Source organism: Onychostoma macrolepis, chromosome 12, assembly GCF_012432095.1.
Source record: "Onychostoma macrolepis isolate SWU-2019 chromosome 12, ASM1243209v1, whole genome shotgun sequence".
Lineage (NCBI taxonomy): Eukaryota > Metazoa > Chordata > Actinopteri > Cypriniformes > Cyprinidae > Onychostoma > Onychostoma macrolepis.
The window spans coordinates 9,944,326-9,962,036 of NC_081166.1; the positions used below are offsets into that span (position 1 = coordinate 9,944,326).

General features: G+C 36.7%; 1 protein-coding gene across 1 annotated transcript in view; it reads left to right on the top strand.

Moving 5' to 3' along the window:
- Nucleotides 1-376: 376 nt before the first annotated feature.
- Nucleotides 377-17,711, top strand: part of grin2cb (glutamate receptor, ionotropic, N-methyl D-aspartate 2Cb) — a 54,536-nt gene continuing 37,201 nt past the window's right edge. The window contains exons 1-5 of the mRNA XM_058794282.1: nt 377-407; nt 10,281-10,343; nt 13,134-13,300; nt 13,398-13,468; nt 13,863-14,118. The gene's annotated coding sequence lies outside the window, so the exon portion shown is untranslated. The remainder of the gene's footprint in view (nt 408-10,280; nt 10,344-13,133; nt 13,301-13,397; nt 13,469-13,862; nt 14,119-17,711) is intronic.

The following is a 17,711-nucleotide window of genomic DNA, read 5'->3' on the forward strand; positions in this document are numbered from 1 at the left end:
AAAAAAAGAAAAGAAAAAGACAATAAATTATTATTACAAAATAAAAAGCCTTGAATTACTGAGGCTAGAATTTAAATAAATAATGTCTGTGACATTACTGTCGATAACCACACAAAATAATTTTGACTAGACCTTCATGGGGCAAGGCTACCAGAATGTTTAAAAGTACGTAATGAGAATTAATTAATTTATTCATCGTCTGTTTATTTAAGTGTTTTAATGTCAGTTCTTCCATAAAAACGTGTGGTATTTAAGCGACAGTTGTCTAAATATTAATTTTAGTGTGGGACTATACTGTTTTATTCCCTTTCCGATATCCTTCCGCGTTTCATGTTAAAGTTTGTGCGTTTAACGCCATCTCATGGTCAAAACACAAGATACATTGGATATAACTTTCCACGGACAAGGTTAGTAAGACATTTTATGACACTTATCGTGTTAATATGTAAAAGTTTTGGGTCTTGTGGCAGTTAGAAATCGTGTGTATTTAACGGGTTTTGATAATCTAACATTTTGATAATGGCGTAACTTATATGAATAACTGGCGAATAATAACACTGGGCAGAAAAAAAACAAGCTTTTTCTTGCCACACCACTTGATTGATTTTAGTTGTTAAAATCTTGATCAGAATAATCCGGAATTGTAACGTTAAATCCCATATTTTGCTATTTATTATGAGATTTGTCATTGTCCAAGTGCCTGTTTCATAAAACAAGTTTACCAAATAAGCCAGGTTTATTGTCAGTTGATTTGGTTCAAAATAAATCAGAATAACTGAAATAAGCCTGCATGTTTGGTAAACTTGTTTTATGAAACAGCCCCCTGGATGAAGTTTGTCAGTGTTTATAAAGAGACTGGAAACTATTTCAGCTGCTTCATATTTACATCTGATGTATTCAAGTATTTCATCCACAGTGACAGAAACAACACAATGAAACAATACAAACACCCTGTTCCATTCTGAAATTCTTTTAAACTGCCAGACTTCTCATCTGACCCACAAATAAACAAAAATAAATATGCAGCAAGGTATAGCCTATACAATTGTTAGGGTTTAGGAACAAATTTTTACTAATTGGTCTCTGATGATTGTGCATTGCAATTCATAAATTACATTTAAATTGAATATATTATTTTAGTTTGATTGTGACAGCTCTTTGGGGTATAATTTTACTGAGACAAAATTACGGTGACCATACGTGCATACGTCCATGCAGTGTTGCCAAGTCCGCATTTTTTTCCACAGAATTGGGCTTCGTTTAAACTGTTGCCATGGGTTGATTTTCCCAAGTGGGTTAAAGGTTTGAAATATTGCATAAATTACATTTGACTGCCTGTATTGAAACATTTTGCATTCTACCTATGATAAAACTTTCATGGACTTTTACATTAACTGTTCCCTCCTGGTGGAATGACCTGCCCAACACAATCCAAGCAGCTGAGTCCTTAATATTTTGAAGTAATGGCTGAAAACACATCTCTTTCATCTTCATTTGACCCTCTAACTCTAGCACTCTCTATTCTAATGCTAATTCTAATTTTATCTGCTTTTTTTTATTAAAAAACTTGACCCTCTTAACATTTGCACTCTCAGTTCTATTTCTATTCTAACTACTTGCTTTATTTATAAACAAAAAAGAGCCTCTAACTCTAGCATTCTCTATTCTTTCTCTATTCTTTCTACTTATTTTATTTTTATTTATTATAAATAATGACCTTCTAACACTAGCGTTATTTATTCTTTTTCTGTTCTATTGACTTGTTTTATTTTTATTTAAAAATGACATTCCCTATTCTTTTTCTATTCTATCTACTTGTTTTCTTTTTGTTTATTATAAAAACAAAATAAGCAAACAAACAAACAAACAAAAAAACTGGCTACCTATACTGTTAGGTGAAGCCCCGCCCATGAACCCCGCCCCCTACTGTCCTCTTTTTGGAAAACTAAAATATGGTCACCCTAGGCCTAGACAATATATATATATATATCACTGTAACTGTTAAACAAATCAAGTCCAAAATATAAATGCATCTATATTTTTGGATGCACATACTGAACTGAAGGTTTGATCCAGATCAAAGCCAAGATGTGATCTGATTTCAAAAACTTTTTTTCTTCTTTCGAACAACCCATTTTTAAGATTTTATCCAATCTGATTTCTTTCGAACTGGGCCCTGGGTTTGATTTGGAAGTCAAACTTTAAAGGTGCACTTTGTAATTTTGTTTATGTTAAGACTGCTGACATTAGATAAAAACTAGAAAAAGAGTACATTAATTTTAAAAGTTAGTAGAAATAAATAAATAAAACAACTCATAAATATAATAACAATAATAATAATAATTTGTTACATTTATATAGCGCTTTTCTGGGTACTCAAAGCGCTTTACATGAAAGGGGGGCAATATCCTCAACAATATAAACAAAAATTTAAAATTTAAATGTTCCAGATATATTATTGTCATGTGAATGTACATAATTTTAAACATTTTTAATTCAGTTTTTTTTTTTTTTTTCAATGCAACGCATTTTTAATGGTACAGAATTATCTTGGTTTAAGATCATGTTAATTTAGTATTTCGGAAAGAGCATTTCAAATTTAATCTGTGGTTCAGATTATGACTTAATATTCAAAGAATGCAACTAAGCATTTACTTTTAAATCAGAAAAGAAACTTATGTGAAAAAAAGAAGAAAAAAAAGAAAAGCAAACTCTTATTTCTATAATTTATATTCTGTGATGTGCAATAAAATGCATAGAACAGAGAGGTTCAACGGCACATAAATCCGTAAACATTAAACAACCTGCAGAGGGCATACTTCACACATTTATGCGCTTAGAACAATATAATAACTGCTTTGGATCCTGTGTGCAACCTGCTGCTGGCACCTCAGCAATATTCAACTATTTCATAAAAATGTAGACGGTCTATCCAGTTCTAATTTTGCCTTCTTTTTTCTTGCGTTCAATGTTGCCTATTTGAGATACATTTCGGCCATCTAAACACACATGCAGTGTAATATTCTCCCATTTTTATTATCCATGTTGTCATATGATATGAGATGAAGTATCGTGGGAGATGGATATGGGATCTATGGTGACAGTGTCTGACCTGCACATGTATTGGTCATATAACATAATTTTGATAAGGACATGCCTTTCTTCAAGGCACAGGGTGAATGACCCTGTCACTGTAAGACAAATGGCTGACCCATACAGCTAATTGAAGGTCGAGAACAGGCATGTGCACATGCATATGCTCTTATATAGTGACACATTGGATTAGTGGACCTGTCAGACAGGAGTTATGAGGGGCTTTTTTTCTGCATGAACAACCAGAAGTTCCCTCTGGACTGGTCAGTTGGCCTTCAGTTCTGTCCTGCCTCTTAGTAAGAAGCATAAATAGGGTCAGCTTTCAGAAAGGTCACAAATGCATTAAACTGTACATGGTGAGTTGTATGTTGTGGTATAAACATGTTGCAAGGACACTATAGAGACCCCTCTCACAGACATTAGAGATTCATTCAGGTGTCTTTAATGCCGGGTAATATGCATCTTTTTTTACTCACCGACAATTTCTGGAGATTGCTTACATAAGCTTGATATTTGACGCAAATCAGTGCTCATTTTTATGCAAGTGACGATTGCATGATGTCAATTATGAAAGACGCAATCTAAAATAAGTGCTAATGTATCTGCTACTCAGAGTCTTGCAGTTTGAAATGCGCTTTGACTGGAAATCATATCGGCGATGACCTGCACCCAATGAGAGCGCAAGAAAAAAGCAAGGGAAATTTCAGGGGGAGGAGTCTAGTCTTACATCACTTCTCGTGAATGTTTTTGGAAATTGTTGTCTGGGATTCTTCCTAGAGAAAACTTCATGATACCCAAAATAGTCATGCAGTGTGAAAGGAACAGTGATCCGACGACTTTGAAAATCATGTAGTGTAGACCGAGCATAACTTGCGTTGTTTTTTAAGGATCTTTCATGTAAGCATTTCATTTTTGGGACAGTATGCAAAGTTGAGAATGGGTAATGATACAGATTTTCTGATCAAATTTGATTCACAAGCTCTCAATTCAGTTGGGAGTTTGATGTAGGCTAATGATTTGATTAATTTTGGTATATTTCAGTTACATTAAAAAAAGGCTTACATTAAAAAATTCTTGTATCATGTAAATTATACAGGGAACTTTTTAACATTACCAAAGATTAATTTGTTGATATATATATTAATATATATATATATGTTTAAATACTGTGTGTGTGTGTGTGTGTGTGTGTATGTATTGTGACGGATCGGTGGCCCTCCCCCTCATCATCATCACCACCCCGTCCCTTATTCGCCGCCCTTCACCAGGCTCCCGACAGGAGTGGGTGGATGAGAGGAGGGGCGTGGGATCAACGCGGGCTGGCGGCGTGTGATGAGGCACAGCTGGACTGAATGAAGCCTCATCACCGCCGCTGTTAAATGCCCAGCGCGCCTCTCCTCGAGAGACCGGTCTCTTCCCCCGTGCATGCACGCTGGTGTCCTCGTGGGTCCAGGAAGGGTGCGTAGAGGGACATCGCGCCACCGGAGATGTGAGCTGCAGAACCCGCGGTCCGGAGAACGCCGCACCAGATACGGCCGTCGGGCCAGGATGCCGGGCCGATCAAGTCCCGCCAAAGGCCGAGGAAGAGCCGCCGCTCAGAAGAAGCCGCCGCCCCTCGTAAACCGGACCAGAGCGGGAGCGCGTGCGGCCACCGGACTCCGCCCCTTCCCTGGACCCTTCCCCTTTTGAACACTGCCCTCCTTCACGAGCCCCGCAGCACAACGAGGACACCAGATCCCCCCGTTTTGTTGGACACTTCTTCGCCTGGACACTTTATTTTATCAATTTTGTTTAATAAAATGAAATTTTCCACCATAATTTGCAAATAAATTCTTTAAAAATCCTACAATGTGATTTTCTGGATTTTTTTTTTCTCATTTTGTCTCTCATAGTTGAGGTATACCTATGATGAAAATTACAGGCCTCTCTCATCTTTTTAAGTGGGAGAACTTGCACAATTGGTGGCTGACTAAATACTTTTTTGCCCCACTGTATGTATATATATATATATACTGTATGTATGTAGCCTATGTATAAAATCAGTTGCAGATAATTACTTTAAATTTAAATATTTTGTATATTTTTATTTAAATGTTTCATCTCTGAAAGTCACTCTTGTGAATTTATAAATAAATTGCGATTGTTCAAATGAAGATTGCAATTGTTCAGAAAATCTATATTTTTACCTAGCCCATCACACCCTCTAATGTAAGTGTATAATATATTTTTCTTTATTTTTAATGTTTAATATTGAGAGACACTACTATAAATGGTGCTATAAAACCATTACTTTTTTTGAGTAAAATTGGCTCAACCAATGGTATAAGTTCGGGGCGGATCTATCTGTTTGTCCAGCCAATGAAAGACAGTGATAAGTAATCAGGAAACCTGTTTGAAAACAGGAGTGTTGCAGTAATTACACCCTTCACCTTTAAGATTAGCCAAATAGTCTTTCAGGATACCTTCAAATATTTTGTAAATATATAGTATTATACATACCATATTGTCCAGGGCAACAAGAAGAATGCTAAGTTAACTTTCTATTCAGTATTCCATGCGTCCATGTTTTTCTGCTTATCTCATAACTGCCATGAAAGCTGGAACAGGCCATTATTTTATTAGCTGTGTTCTCACGTGTTTCGTTTCATAGATAATATTTGCACTCCAATGAAATATTCATGACGAGTCTCTATCTCTTGTTTCTTTAAATGGTGTTCCAGCATAGCTCATGTCAAAAACATAATTTGCCTCCTTTGATAAATATTAGATCTAGTCTTGTGCTGATTATATCGTACAAATTTGCATAGCCCCTCACCGCAGGCTACATTGTCCAAACGGTCAGATAAGGTGTGTTGCACTGAGCCACAGTGTTTGGATAGTATATCTGAGAGCACGGTGAGCCAAAAAACAGACAGATAGTCCACAGGTGTGGCTGCACATATGGAGTCAAAACTCATCCCACCTTGCAGACAGCCATCTGGCCGGCACAGAAAGAGCTACTTCAAACTTTATGCTCATTAAGCTTATCCAGTTGTCTATCTCTCTGTCCTTCCAATCTCTGTGAAAACCACTGTCCTTGTTAAAGCGAGAGTATCAACTCTTTTACAGTTGGCTGTTAATAATTAATTTGCAATTAATTCAGCTGTGGTTTAATGGAGTTGTCAAACCACGTTAAGGGTCTATTTTTGGAAACTAGACCACCAGGTAGTGCGTGTGTACCTACAGAGTGCAGAACAGTCATGACTATGAAATATTTATGAGGACAAAAGATACATTCCTGCTTCTTTTTCCTGTTCGGATGAACCCTGCGTGTTTACTTATCCCATTGGGGATCTTTGTTTTTTTTTTACTTTGCAGACCACTTGAAGATGTCGATTTTCCTTTTATCTCCCATGTGAATACTGCTCTTTCTTCTCCCGTTTGCCATCTCAGAGCAACAATACAGTGTGTGCAAATTCATTCAGACAGGATGATCATGAAGTATGTGCTTTATTCTCTAGAGAAGCTAAAGGTTGAATATAAATTGAAATAACATGCCTTGAGTATTTAAATGAAGGGACATGTGCTTGCTCTCTCTTTCTCAGACGGAAGAGCACTTGTGTTGTTGACATGTAAACCTTTTCTCTCAAACCTACGAGTGCACGGAAGCGGCTTGAAGAGATTTAAAAATAGTTTCCATGCAAATCTGGAGTGTCCTTCAAAAAACGCAGAGAATAAAACGAAGACACGTCTGTAATAGTTGAGCATCTATTAGTAAGCTACTTCATAATCATGGGAATCAGATAGGTTTGTAGTGCTGTTAAAGTCTGAAGAGGTGTGTAATGACTGTCATGACTCTCTCTGGATAGTAACAAAGCTCTATAGCTGTAAATTTAAGTCATTCATTATCCTTTTTTTCCTTTATGATTTCCTTTCTTGTCAAGGCCTATAGGTGGCAGCAAGATGATTCCACTGAGGATCAGCTGGTTTTCCTGGTGTGGTTTGATACATTTTTAGGATTTCAGTCTTAGAAAGGGCTCAGTTAATGTTGTTCAGAAGAATTTTTTTTTTGTGATTTTGAATCTTGCTCGACATACTTTACTGTTTTTTTTAAAGTAGATGTACCTCATTAATAGTGGTGTATCTGGTAAGGTTGCTTTTTAAGATTTTAAGGTTGATCTGATTTCATTGGAATAAAGAGCATTCTTCTAAGAGTAACAGAGCACATGTCTGTGAAAGCTGTGTGTGGTACAACTCTCTGTGACCTAACATTGGAGGGAAGGGAAGGATAGTACATAATGTTAAGAACTTTTTAAATGAGAATGTTTTAAATGACTGGTAAGTGAGAATTTCAAGTGAATAACTTCAGATAGCTATTGCAGATGCCCTTTTCAGCAAACATGAAGTGAGATCACATGATCACAAGGGTGCTGACAGCTGAGTTAATTGCAGATTTGTGAGGTGGCTGCAATGTAAACATGAGATCGAAGCCCCCCTAAGTAGGGTTTAACAGTACCTATTATTGATACCATTACATTAAAAATATGCAAAATGTATGACAGCGTATGCATAAGGGCTGTTCCTTATTCAAAACCCAAATTTGATCATCTGACACTGTAGTGTTCATATGTTCATGCACAACATGAATTATAAAATGTAATGGTTTTATTTGCTTTATTGTAAAGAAAGACTTTATTTTCAGCAGTTAATCGTTTAAGATTAAAACAAAGACTTGAAAACCTTAAACCTTTTATTTTGGAGTTTATAAGGATGGTCCACCCATTATTTACTTGTCATTTACTGACCCTCATGTCATTCCAAACCTGCATTTCTTTCTTCTTCGGAACTCACAAGAAGATATTTTGAGGATTTTTGGGAACCAAACAACATTGCATCCAATTGACTTCCACTGTATAGACAAAAACACTTTGAGACATTGAGACGTTTCTTAAAATATGTACTTTTATATGTCGTAGAAGACTATACATGTGGTTGAGAAACAGAATTTCCCTTTAAATGCATTTGTGCCCATTCAAATGCTGTACATACCATCATGCAAAAGACATTTTCTGATTTCATACCAGGACAAATATGGTTAAGCAGTTCTATTTATGTCCTATGCATATTATTTTTGTCAAATCACACATTTGAGTTTATGAGTAATTGCATATTTACATACTATAAATAACTTTTCTGGATCTCTGGTTGTCACTGCAATATTATGCTGTCATGTGGGACATTTGAGAGGAGCATGAGGAGATTGTCTACAGATGTATGTCATATCAAAACTCGTCAAGTCTGTTAATATTGTTTATAAGACGTTGTCATATGTCTTAAAGCAAAGTTACGGTCCGAATTGTGGCTCCTTTGATTTCTTCCAGTTGCTTCTCAGGGGAGTTGTGCAACAAAGTTAACCCTGCTGCACGTTTCCTTCTCATTTTCTGGCTTCTCTTAGTAAAGTCTATCTAAAAATAGCCAGCAGCGCAGAGAAAAAAATCTGAAATGTCACATTTCATAGATGAAAGACGAAAGATTGGATTTATTTATATGCATGGCAATATTTATATATTTCCACAATGTTGCTGTTTTCCACTTTCAGTCCATCTGATGCCGTGTAAATCTGGCAGTGTTCTGCCTTTGGCATGTTAGCTGCTGATGCTAAGACACCTGATGGACAGGCAGCCTCCACCTGAGCCCTTGGGGGACACTTGACCGCATGACATTTCCTCCCCAGGATCTGGCACGGCTACCAGCTGTACCTGGGGAACCTAAAGCATCTGCATTTCCATTTACACCTCAGAGAAACACCCACATTTTGACAAGTGACTGATTATGAGATTTTGTGTTGTTAACTTGTTACACACATGATCCATATTTTGCAAAACAACTCAATAACCCATTTTACCACAATTACAGTTCAGGCAATTATTCTACAATTGTAGGCACTATGATGAAGGATTTTTTCTTTATTTAACTTATACAGCTGACTGAATTGCTTTGAACTGAAGACCCTTATTATGAGAAGAAGTGCAGCACAGCAGTAACTCAGCTGAGTTTAATTTCTCTCAGACACTGTCAGGGTGGAAAAATCAACAATATTGACATTTAATCAAAACTTGAGCACAGATTAATTTGATAAAAGACAGTCTGTCACTCCAGGTACACCTCAATACTACAGACTTACACTATCCATAGATTTCTTTATGGCGATGAGCACACTGTAGTTAAAAAGAATAGATGAGTTTGAGATATTCCACCTTGTTTTAAAATTTAAAGTTACATCGATCTTACATCTCACAGTATTGTATGAGAACAAAACTTGAACTGACTGGAGCTGAATAATGACACCATTGTCTTGCTACAGCTACTTTATAGCACAATTTGGATTTGCCTCTTGTTTTGAAGTTTGCATCATTGATTCCGCTACTTCATTCATTCATTCATTCATTCATTCATGTCCCCCAAAGGGCAATTAGTTTTGCAGCAAGACATACAAACAAAACATAAAAAGCACAAAAACAATACGATAACACAACCCTAATAATACAATTTACAACCTCACCCACCCCACAAAACAATAAATAAAAAATAACAATTAACCACTAACCATCACCATCATTTAGCATTAATATTGCAGTAGGAATAAATGAGCATCTGTATCGATTACTCTTCACTAAAGGAAGCCGCAAACCAGAAGGTAAAAACTCAAACTCAGAGAGTACAGGGAATGATCACTGGCCGATAAAATAGAGTTGGCTTTCCGCACCACCTGTCTATTGTACAGGTCAGTACGACTGCTCTGCTCAGTGCCTAAAATTTTACTGCTGACCTTTACTATTCTGGACAAAGCATTTTTAGTCTTAACACTACGATTGCCATACCAACATATTATAGAAAATGTTAAGATAGACTCAATGTAAGAGTTATAGAAAAGGGACATAAGAGTCTTAGACAAAAATTTTTAGGCATAAAAAGTCATTTTTTCTGAGAGCATCATTTGGTTTATGTGTAATGAAATAAATATGTAATATAAATAATGTGACTTTATATCTCGCAGTGGGACTTTATATCTTGCAATTGCAATTTTATTTATCTTAAATACAAAATTTATACCTCAGACTGTGATGTTACTGTAAATCTTACAACTATGTCACAATTTAATTTTATTTCTCAAACTTTTTCTAACAATTACTTTTTTTTGTTCCAAGGCAGGAATGGGCCTCCAAACGAAGTACTGCTGTCATACACTGTCAGAAAACATTATGCATCAGGTACTATTTTAAACTAAAAATGTTCTGTTTTTTGTCAAAAATGTTTAAACCCATTTGCTTCTCTTAAAGACAGGTCATCATGCATTGTAAGTGGCTTTCAGTGTGTCAAAATGCACAAAATGTTCGGCTGGAACATGTTTGAAAAGTCACACTGGTTTCTCCTCCTGTCAGTATGCCTCATCACCTGGCCTGCTCTAAAATAGCACCATGGTATTTTTAGTTTCTTAAAAGCTGCCATGTGCACAAAGCGATTTAGACAATTTAGAGAGTTCCTTTTGAGCAGACGGAAAATGAGAGGAGACAGCAGATCTTTAAAGCTGGGACAAAAAAAATGGAGGGAAAAAAATTAACTCAGGGTGAAAAACACATTTGTGTTACATGACAGCATCCCGGCTGATCTTTTTTTTTTTTAATAGTGTAGTATATATTTAGTTTTGCACATGCTGTACGTGCAAAAGACATCGTGTTTAAAATATGTCAGCAATCAAAGAACAAAAAGCTGTGTGTAGTTTATAGCACTGATTTAACACATATGTTATTAGTAGTCTGCTTCAGCTGAAACACCAGGGTTCTGCCATTTAATGCTCTTATGAATGGGAAAACCAGAATGTTTTTATCCTCGATTATGGGTTACAGTATGGATGAGACATGTGGACTCATTTTGTCTCCTTACAGGTGGAAAGTTTAATTTGCAGTGTCAGGTGAACAAAACTCGACTAGATTTTTTTTTTTTTTAACTAATGAAATTAAACCAAATCAAATCTTAAAATTAACTTTCCACTTTCATCTTTTAACTGATTCAAAGTGTCAAATGAACCTTTTCTGTTCCTTGCTACTCAAGGTATTTCTTCTGTGACCACTTGATTGAATCTTTTTAATATGCTTAACTAACTCTTAAGAAAGACAGGGGGAATATATTATTTAACTGTTTCTCACTTTCATCTCTGTTCTTGTGTTCTCTGAACAGTCTTTTCTCCTCAGGGAGAAACGCTTATGTTTTATTCTTCATATGTAAGGCTTTTGTAAATCACTTTGGGTAAAAGTGTCTAATAATAGGCAATACGTGTAAATATGCAAATACTTATATTTTAATTTATATTTAAAGTATGTGTATGTGTGTTTATTAGGTTTGGGGTCTGTAAGATTTTTTTTTTTCTTTTAAAGACGTCTCTTATGCTCACTAAAGCAGCATTTTAATTCATTTAAAGATACAGTAAAAACCAAAATATTGTGAAATATTATTACAATATAAAATTGCTGTTGTTTTTAAAAAAAAATGTTTTAAAATGTAATTTATTCCTGTGATGGAAAAACTGAATTCTCAGCAGCCATTACGCTAGTCTTCAATGTCACATGGTTCTTTAAATTTTAAGATTTAGCTTGTATGAGTATATATATATATATATATATATATATATATATATATATATATATGTGTGTATATGTGTGTGTGTGTGTGTGTGTGTGTATGTGTGTGTGTATGTATGTATGTATGTGTATATATATATATATATGTGTGTGTGTGTGTGTGTGTGTGTGTATGTATGTATGTATGTATGTATGTATATGTGTGTGTGTGTGTGTGTGTGTGTGTGTATGTATGTATGTATATGTGTATGTGTATATATATATATATATATATGTACATATGTGACCCTGGACCATAAAACCAGTCATAAGGGTCAGTTGTTTGAAATCGAGATATATACTTCATATAAAAGCTGAATAAATTAGCTTTCTGAGGGTGCAAATATTGAGAAAATCGCCTTTAAAGTTGTCCAAATGAAGTTTTTAGCAATGCATATTTCTAATCAAAAATTTAGTTTTGATATATTTACGGTAGGAAACTTACAAAATATCTTCACAGAACATGATCTTTACTTAATATCCTAATGATTTTTGGCATAAAAGAAAAATCTATTATTTTGACCCATGCAATGTATTATTGGCTATTGTTACAAATATACCCCAGCGACTTATGACTGGTTTTGTGGTCCAGGGTCACATATAATATACATATTTAAAATATGAAACTCATGTTTTATTATAAAATCCACGTTTTCCCCATGAGAAAAACAGCTTGATAAACAAATAAATAATGCCTCTATACAAATCTAGAAAGGTTTGTGTAAAGGTAGGTTTAGGATTAGGGGATAGAAAATGTCATTTGCTTAGTATTAAAACAAATGATATGAAAAACAAACGTTTGTGTAGAGGACGGGGATTGATTTCATAAAAGCTGTCTGACAAAAAAGGACAAAACTGCATTCATAATAACCTCAGACCTGAAGGACAAGCAAGGTTGAAGTGTCTAGAAGTGTCAGAGACAGAGAGAGAGAATCAACAGGACAAGGGAACTTGTCTGTCGGACCTGCTCATCTCAGAATGACCGAAACCAGGACGGCTTGAAAAGAAAGAGCATTTAAATTGCAGCAGGAGGATAATGACAAAGACGGTGGGAAAGACAGACAGAAGCAGGAGTAATAGAATAGAGAGAACAAACAGGACAGGATAGCGAAGTGAAAATCAGACATGGTGAAAAGGGACTCTGGATGGAGAGAGAGAGGGAGAATAAAAGCATGAGAGAATGAGGAGGGGGGAGGCAGGATAAATCTGTACAGCATCATGATTAGGTATCAGAAGCTTGTTCTGTGGTCTGGAGAGCAGAAGGCAGATCACATCAAACAGATGAGACGCTCAGCACATCTGCTCTACAAACTGGACAAACATCATTTGTGAATTTGTATTTATGTATGTATTTATTCTGGATTGCTTTCATGCTTTTCTCAGCCAACACTACAAGAACTCCAAACTTTTCAGAATCCGGACTAAATCAGAAACCGACACCTGCGGATATAAAAGATTCTGAAATAAGCAACACATTTCGACTAACTGAGAAGCGTCTTCATGGACTTCCTCCTCAAAATCAGCAAACTACAACTCCAGAGACGGAAAAGGTCAGATACACAGCTCCAGTCTTTCATTCGAATCTATTTTAATCAGCTGTACTCTCTTCCCAGCATCCTTCTCATTTCATCATGATTATTCCCCAAGGTTGGGGAACTAGGTTGGTCGTGATGGAGCGGGCGGAGGCTACGGATGAGCAGTTTGATTGAAGATGAAGGGTTTGTCCATGCCAAAAACTCTCCGTTTTTTGACTGACACACGCTTAGAAACACACTTTCTCTGCTTCTGGTTTACGTGCTACAGGCATATCACAACTTCAGGCATAGGTAAACAAGACCCACGTGAGATTTATTCAAGATTTATTGAGTAAGACACCACTTCACGCATTCGCACACCAATCCGGCGAGCACAGGGAGTCACCGCCACGCGGCTCCCCACCTGCTCTCACACCTTTCCTCAGTCAGAGATCACAACTGCAACTCTCCAGCTGTCTCTCGTCGTCGTCACAAGCTGCTAACAGCTGTTTCTCCTCTTTTTTTGGACACTTGTCTCTCTGTTTCTCGCTAATTCCTTCCATCATTTTCCTCACCGTGTCACTGACACCATCTTCAGTTTGACCCTCTTTGCCAGGAAGAGCGAGAGAGAGCGAGAGCGAGAGAAATGCCATCACCACAGCAGGGTCTTCAGCTGCCACACAAGTAGACTCACACAAGTGTTGAGAGAAGGAGAGAGACAGTGCGAAAGATAGAAAAGGCCATAAGGAGGTGAGAGGAAGCAAAGGCGAGAAGAGGAAACAAGAGGAGGCGGAGACGCACAGCTGAAGAATGTACAGCTTGGGGTCGGGCTCGGATGCATCCAGCCGGCACAGGTAAGGAAAGTCCTTTTCATTCAATCCGCTGTTGACAGTAAACATACAGCTTCGCTTGAACTTTGTGCATGTGTCCACGGAGAGCATCTTTCCATCTCTGGGTCTTGTGTGTGTGGCGGGGGGAAATGCCTGCGGGGCTAAAGCTGCCGTAGTTAACAGGTGGAGCGCCGCTCTCTCTCGTGGCTGCTCGCAGAAACAGTCCTCGAAAGCGTAACCGGCAGAGTGAATGGGATTCTGGAGACCTAAATGCTGTCTGACACACATACCTGCACTGGGACTTTTTTGGCATTGGGAATGTCAGAGGTGTGCATATATCAGCTCACAGTCTGTGTCAGGGACGCTTGACTTATTTACACACAATTACAACAGAAAAAAGAGGCAAACTGGGTCAGTCATGAAAAATGGGGTTAAAAAACACCTGTTTTTAATCCTAAACTCTTTAAATTTGTAGTAAGATGCTAGCAGAGGTTTTTTAACTCTTAATCGTGCTTGAATATTATAGATGTATATACATATTTGAGACAGGAGATTAGCCAAGGTCAAAGAAGGGAAATTGATTTTCTTGCAGTCTTGATGTTTTCCTTATGATTAATTTTCCTCATAAATGGAATATGACGTCCTGTAAAGTCCTTTGTGAGTGTGACAGACAAAATGAGGTTTACCATTGACGTAAATGCAGTATGTGCGTATTTATTTATTCAAACATTTCAGTTTGTCATAATAATGCTTCTAAATAGATTAGAAGTGGTAGATACATTCATAAACATCTTGAGTCATTTATCACTCAAGTGTCATTTCCGATAATCAAATTATAGATATGCAGTTGTTAGTGTGTGGTGTTGTCTCAAGAGAAAACGAGAGCCTACTCGAAAGGTCTAACGTGTTATTTTGATTTATTTATTACAGACAGTCCGGCCCTTCTTAGCATTCATAAGACAGAACAGTTGATTGTTGCTGAAAAGCTCATCTGTTAATGTCCAATCACAACTGTTTGCAGTGTGACTAATACATCACTATTAACATCCGAATCTGTCTGCACTGCCACACCGTTACAAATGCTGGCAATGGTGATACTACCGTCTGTATTTCAATGTCATAATCTGTTTTCGTTTTATAGCAGACTCACTGAAACCTGTATGATTATGGCTGAACTGGTGAGATCACAGAGGTTTGGAAAAGCCAGCTGATATGCGATACATGCAGATTTGGGGAACACTAATGTGGGCTCTGACCATGACATTCTGAGCACTTTCACCTTGGATCACTGTTAAAAATGTATATAGCATGCTGTGGGTTTGTGTGGAATACTAAATAAGGATGTGATCTGTTTTTAAAAGAGTAGCTGTATGGCCACATGGACCTTGAGTCGTCACTGTAAACAAGTAATATAAGCAGTTTCATTGTAGTTTATAATTAGCTTTATATGTGACACATTTGAGTTTTGGGCCGGTAACTTGACTGCTTCTTAAATACTTTCGAAATACCTCATATTGTTTTTGTGTGTGTGTGTCCGCAGTTTGTTGATTTTGTTGCTTAGTGCTTGCTCACACAGTGGTTGGTAACATCTGGACAGACTCGTAACCTTTGTGGTCGAAGCTCAAAAGGAAAACTTACCACGATCCCACTGTGATTTAAGACCATTACCAAAGCAAAGCGGCTGGTGTCCCACTTACAGAAAGCACACAGATTGCTCTTCGAAAGCCACGTTGAGACTATGAATTAGCTTTGTGTGAGTTAACATCACTCAAGTGAGAATGTGTTTGGGATTGTTGCTATAAATAGTTGTGCAAGTGTAACTCTAAATGTAATTCAGCTTTAAACGCGCTAACACTCTCGTTTGTGGTGGCATTTTACCTCAGAATCACATACGTCGACAGAACACACAAGATGTTAATTCAGTGCTAATATAACACACCATCTGGATGATGTGTATGACAGTCCATGTACGTTGTACAGCTCTTTGATTGTCATTTTTGATAGTCACAGATGTCAGTCTAAGCACAAATGTGACCAGTTCAGCAAATGTGTAGTTTGTATTTGGGGCGAAGCCCAATCTACAACCATTTGAAGTTGTGCCGAATGGGACATAATCCTATATTCTTGTACCAGAATTTTTTTTTCTTCAGTTATTTGAATATTTTAAGCAGATATGCTTTGTTGTAAGGAAATATTACTGTAACTGTTATTATTTCTACTTTTTTTTGTCCAACCAAATATTTTTTATGGGCACATATGCCCAACTACTATTTAAATTGCAGTTCAGTTTATAGTCTAAACTGAATGGCGGATGTGAAGGTTATAGTTGTAGATGTAAAATGTATTAAAAGCCATTGTGCTTTAATCAGCTTCACCTATCAGATACCGCGTGGACAGCTGGCACCCACAGCTGGTGTTTTACTTTGAAAATATTTCTATCTGTGATTATCTACATGGAAGGTGCAGATTAAATTTTGCGACGAGTCGTGTTTATGTGTAATTCTGTGAATCCAGGGAAGTGCCTTACAGTAACACAGACACCCCTGTGCAGTTATCTCAGACATACATGATCAGTATCATGAGAGATATTCTTTCTATTTCACAACTGAAATTGTACTCAAGTACTTTTTTACACGTACTCAAGTGCTTTAAATAGGAGACCAATCTTGTCCAATGATGGCATAAAATAGAATGAATGGCAGCTGTTTTTTTTGCCTGACATTGATGAACCCTTTCATTTTTGTTCTTTTGTTGTTTTGTTTGAAATAAGAGCACATGCTCTAGCTGTGTGATGTGATTGTCCATAGGATCTATGGTCAAACACATATCAAAGTGTCCATTTTTAAAGAGATCTGAGGACTTGAAAAGGACATGAGAAGATCACATCAACAGCAGATCTAACAGACTGAAAACGGGAGTGTGAATATATTATCGTGCAGCAGCCTGACTGTGTGTGTGTTCCATTTGCTGTCATCAAAGAAAGGCTGCAGGTGTCTCACTGCTGTTCACAGTGTCACGTGCAGTAGGCCAGTGAACACACACTCTGAAGACATCCAAAATAGGGGTGTTTCTTCATCTATTGGCACTTGTGTCCCAGGGGTTCATTATTATTGAAACTAACAGTTTTCAAGTTTTTTTTCTTTGTTATATGAGGGTCACATGAAAAGTGTCTTGGAAACTTTTCAACAGGCTTTCATCATTTATTTTGGCTGCTTTCTAAATGCCAAACCCAGGACCTAGATTTTCTGTTTATATCTTTAAAAATTGAAAAAAGTCAATTAATCATAATTTATTTCTATATTTATTATAGAAAATTATTTGTATTATACACAAATTAACGTCCCAGTTGCAATCTTTCCCCCTAGTATTTTTGTGTACTTTTGATACAAAGAGGACAAAAGTGTCATTGAAGAGCATGCTTGAGATTAAATGCTTTGTTATTTTAGTATCATTGAGATATATATGTGACCCTGGAACACAAAACCAGTCTTAAGTCGCTGGGGTATATTTGTAGCAATAGCCAAAAATACATTGTATGGGTCAAAATTATTGATTTTTCTTTTATGCCAAAAATCATTAGGATATTAAGGAAAGATCATGTTCCATGAAGATATTTT